Source organism: Melanotaenia boesemani, unplaced genomic scaffold (genome assembly GCF_017639745.1).
Source record: "Melanotaenia boesemani isolate fMelBoe1 unplaced genomic scaffold, fMelBoe1.pri scaffold_181_ctg1, whole genome shotgun sequence".
Classification (NCBI taxonomy): Eukaryota; Metazoa; Chordata; class Actinopteri; order Atheriniformes; family Melanotaeniidae; genus Melanotaenia; species Melanotaenia boesemani.
Window position 1 is genome coordinate 35092 of NW_024580616.1, and position 4814 is coordinate 39905.

At 43.0% G+C, this 4814-nt stretch overlaps 1 long non-coding RNA gene across 3 annotated transcripts; it reads right to left on the reverse strand.

Moving 5' to 3' along the window:
• Positions 1-519: 519 nt before the first annotated feature.
• On the reverse strand, positions 520-2475 carry LOC121636176. Of its 3 annotated transcripts, none has more exons than XR_006009669.1 (4): positions 2403-2475; positions 1430-1635; positions 977-1129; positions 520-609 (listed from the first exon to the last, which is right to left on the reverse strand). It is a non-coding gene; the product is annotated as an uncharacterized LOC121636176 (long non-coding RNA). The 3 variants fall into 3 exon arrangements; XR_006009670.1 differs by having other exon boundaries at positions 2416-2473; XR_006009671.1 differs by having other exon boundaries at positions 521-609; positions 958-1129; positions 2416-2473.
• Between the last annotated feature and the right edge of the window lie 2339 nt (positions 2476-4814).

Below are 4814 nucleotides of genomic sequence, written 5' to 3' on the forward strand. Positions count from 1 at the left end.
TTAACTGAACATGAACTTGACCTTAACACAGAAGACTTTGATCCAGACCTGTACACATATTACGCTGGGCTAAAACCAAGGGTCCCGCCCACCGCAGAGCCCCTGTTTTCCTGAAGGTCTCCGTATGAGGTCTGCAGCGTAGCTTCAAGCAGTTAGTGCAGCTGTTTGCAGCGGCAGCTTTGCAGCTTCCTGAATCCTCCTCTTTGTGGAGGAGAGAACCCAGTCGGTGAAGGAGTGTTGGCTCCTGTGGAAAAGGCAAGGATTGTTCCCAGTTTCTGTTCCTTCCTCATCTGGTGGAAAAGGAAGAAAGAAACTGGACAATAAACAGAAAGCAGAACATCTCTTACTATTCTAAACTGACACACAACGACCAGATGCAGCTAAATATTTCAGTTAGAAGAAGAAATGGTCAAATTCCATGGATTTACTTCTGCGTGTGTCTCCAGAAAGGAAGAACTTCCTCAGCAGCTTCTGTTGCTGCCAGCTGGAGATGGCGGATAATGAAAAGACTGTCAGCCACATCAGCTAAGAGGCTGCAGGAGACCAGCACAGAAGAGCTGAGCTTGGATTTAGTCCAGCACACCAAGTGTTTTCAGTCCATCTCTGAATCTAAGACAGAGACAGACAGATTGAAGAGGTTTTTATTGGTTTAAAAAGAAAAAAACTCAAATAAAATTCAGTAAAAATGCACAAAAAGACGACATTTACACGTTAAACTGAAAAGTATGTGAAAAGTCAGCAGTTGGTTTCTTTAAAAGCTGTGTTGTCCAGACTTTGGTGATCGGCATCTCTGTAGAGCACCAGATTCCCTCATTATTAGATCTCAGTCAAATTCCAGAGCAAAGCCCCACATTTACTCCTCGCTAGAAATTTAACACGTCTTCAGTTTGTTCATAGACACAAAGTTTAAAGAAAGTTCATGAAGAGCTGACGTTACAAAGATTAGTGCTGACTGACAATGTTTAGCTTGTTTCACCAAGAGAGCAGAACATCCCAGAATCCGCTGTGTTGGTCTGATGGACAGAACTTTCCATTTCTAGACTTTGTGTATCAGATCTGCATCCAGCTGCTGTCCAGCTGCAGTTTGGCTGAAATCAGTCTGTTGCCACATGCCGTCAGAAACTCTAGGCTGGAAAACATCAAGTACAATGTAGAAAAGTTTCAAGTAAACAGTCCTTAAAAAACACAACAACAACAAACTTATTAATGCACAACACGCAGCTCCAATAAAGCAGCGACACATCTGCTTGTTTTCCATCCTTCATGAGGACATGACTCAGCAGGTCTGCCGTCAATAACATGAGTCAGCAGGAATTTACCACACGTACTTTATTAATTACTACATGAATCATGAAGGTAAATCCATGTCAGTAGTCAGTACAGCACGTTTACACATTGATAGAAAGAACAATGACATATAAGTGCAGACCTGACATCAGCTGACAGCTTCCCTCCAAAGGCGTCTCTTATTGGTTCAGGAACTCCGTTGGTCCCAGATTTCTGGAATTCAGATCCGTTCAGTTCATGCCCTCGTTCAGCAGCTTCTGCTTTGTGCCACGTTTGATGACAGAACAGCTGGATGTCCCGGAAGAAGGACGACGTCCTTGTTTCCAGTATCATGATCCTGATTTTAGCCTGAAAATAGAACACATTCATTTTATAGTTAATATCTGATGTTTGTAGAAAGTTCCCACAGTTGTTAAATGTTAAATGAATCATGCAAACCTTCACTAACTAAATCAAACTCTAGCCAGTGTAAATACTTTGAGACGTCCTCATGTTGCCGTGGTTATGGACGGAGCAAACGGCCGCTAGTTGTGTTAAACACACACTAAGCTCCAACAGTGATGTGACTGGACTGATGGAAGCAGTTTCCAGAACTCTTTATCTGAACTGACAGAAACATGTTTGATAAAACTCAGCCTAAAAGAAAAGTCACTTTTCTTTGTGTTTTACTAAAAGACTAAAAATAAAAGAGCAGCTTCATTTTACCAGCTTTATTTTTATCCCATCAGCTTGTGAAGAAACTAATTATGTAATGTGTGATCCAGATAAGCGGTGGAAAGACGACTGTAACAGCTGCTCTGGTGAGGAGAGTGTGTTATTAAAATAGTCCCATTAACTGGGGCAGGAAGAATGGAGCAGACCCCCAACTGGACCGGGTCTAGAGTCTGCAGGTTATTAGGTGTGAACGCAGCCTCCAGCAAAGAAAGACTTTCTGTCCTCTGACAACATGTCATACAACACGTTATTCCCCAGCTGCCACTGCTGATGCTTCTATGACTCTCAGAAGTGTGTTTCTCTTCAATGGGAGCAGCAGCACAGCCTGCAGCTACATGAGCAAACACACACTACAGGACGGACTTAGTCCACTGGAACTAACACTTGGAGATTCTATTCACATTTTATTTTCACCTTTTCCTCGGTCGGGACGTCCAGCTGCCAAAGTGTTTGTGAGTCTTGTGTCTTAAAGACCATGGCGACCCTCCGGTCCAGGTCTTGAGTACATGCCTGGACTGCTGAGGCTTTAGGTCTGAAGAGTTCTCTCATCTGATGCTGGACCCGGTCTGAGTTTTATTAGGGACGGATGAACCGTCCTCTGCTGCTCAAGAGACCAACACAACCATGTCATGATGAAAGATTTCTGAAACCACTGCGTCTCATTTCTTCCATCCATGTCAGGCGGGAACTAGAGACGACCTGCACCTGCTTCTCAGCCAATCACAGCGCAGCATAAACTGCCTGCCTTTTCCACCAAACTCCTTCTGTTTCCACCATATCTTTCCTCACACACACACACACACACTCTTCTTCTACATACATGTTCTATTCTTACATGCAGATATTACCGTATTAACTACGTCCACTGAATTAGAGAAAATAAATGAAAGAGGGAAAGAAAATGTGAGCATGTGAGAGTAAGAATATATGTACAGTATGTGAGAGAGAAAATGTGTGTATGTGTGAATAAAACTGTGTGTGTGTGTGTGAGGATGAATTATGGCCTATACAGCTCCTCATACCTGTCTGTCCACTTCTACCTCACCTGTCTAGTTTCCTCCTGTCAGCAGCATCTTTTCATCTCCTCCATCATGTCCTCACTGAGGAGTCTCATATTAAAGTAGAAGCAGGACAAAGTGGTGATTGGTCTCTTAGAGGCTGGGGGTGAAAGCTTCTCACACACAAGGAGCTCAGACATTTCATTCATTTCCCTCATGTTTGATGAAGCTGCTTAAAAACAGTCAGATGTAGAGGAGAAGGGATTAGATGGAGACAGAAGCCAAACCTGACCCCCCTCCTCCTTTCAGAGTGGAGCCTATTGGAGAGCGATGGCTGAGACCAGGTCTGAGAAAGTGTGTGTGTGTGTTTTCATTGGATTCATCACTTTCAAAGTCAGCATCAAAGTGTCAATAGATCAACACCTGAATCTGGATTGGTTCTGTTCTCTCCATCAGATTCCTGGAAAGTCAATGGAAGCAAACACGGTGAACAGGAAGCTCCACCTGTCTGACAACAACAGGAAGTTTCCATTAGTGGACGTCCCTCAGTCATGTCCTGATCATCCAGACAGATGTGATGGCGCCCTCTTCAGGTTCTGTGTGGAAATGTTCTGACTGCTCGCTGTTACTGGGATGTTAGTGGAGAGGAGACGTTTGTCAGTGAGTTCCAGAGGAACCAGAAGGAGAGGAACCAGTAAAGACGGCGTGTTGGGAGGAAATGAATCCTCATGGAGTCTGAGCTGCTCTCATCGTCATGGTTACGCTGTCTCTCACAATAACAGATGAACAGCATGTCCTCCTCCTCCGTCTCCAGCAGTAGCAGCGTATGTGGAGCGTCCTGCTGGAACTCTGTCCTTCTACAGAATCTCCTCTGACTCTGATCTTCCTCCACATCTTCATCAGCACCTTCATCATCCTCTGCTTCCTGGGTTTGGCTTTTTGTTCAGCTTGTTTTCTTCCTCAGTGTTTGTGTTGTGTAAAGAGTTTGATCCTGTCAGACATTATTAAGCAGAGTTCAGTCTGGAAGCGTCTGTCTTCTTCAGAAACAGCCTTTCAGATTCACGTATGAAACTCTTCTAGATGATTCCTTGGATGTTTCCTGTTTTCCCTCCTTTAAAGATAGAAGCTGGGATTCTTCCAGGATCAACTGGACATGGTTTGTGTTTAGTTCTTGTCAGTTTCACTTCATGATGCTGGAAATGAAAATCCTCCCAGTGCGTCGCTCTGTTTGCCTCATTCTGTCCTTCATTTGACTTTTTCACTCTTTCACATGTTGAATTAGAGATTTTTTCACATCAGAAATAGTTTCTGAAACAAAAAGTCGAATGTTCAGTTTTCCCATTCTGTCTCCAGATGTTTGACTTTGGATTAAATTCTTCAAACTCCACATTTCAAATAAACTTTCATGAATCTGTTTTCAGTCAGCAGGTGAATTTTAAATGTTTGAGCTGAAAACTTTCACTGTTTCATTTAAATGTAGTTTATCAGCTTCAGTCAGCTTCATGTTTCTTTAAATGAAGATTTTGATGGTTTTATTTGAACATTCCTGACTTTCTTACAGGGATAATTGAAGGTTGGAGCTTCTACCTCATCTGGCAGTAAAAGCTGAACCTGCATGAACCATAAGGGAATTTAAAGATGGAAAAGCAGCTCATTTGTGCACATTGAAATAATTCAGACCTTTAAGGCCTTTGTGAAGTATTGATGCATGTAGCGGCTCAAACAGGGAGAGCAGCTGCTAATCCTGCCATCACCTCAACCAGAGTTTACACTTCAGAGCTAAACTAGAAACTTCTGCCATTTCTACACAATCAA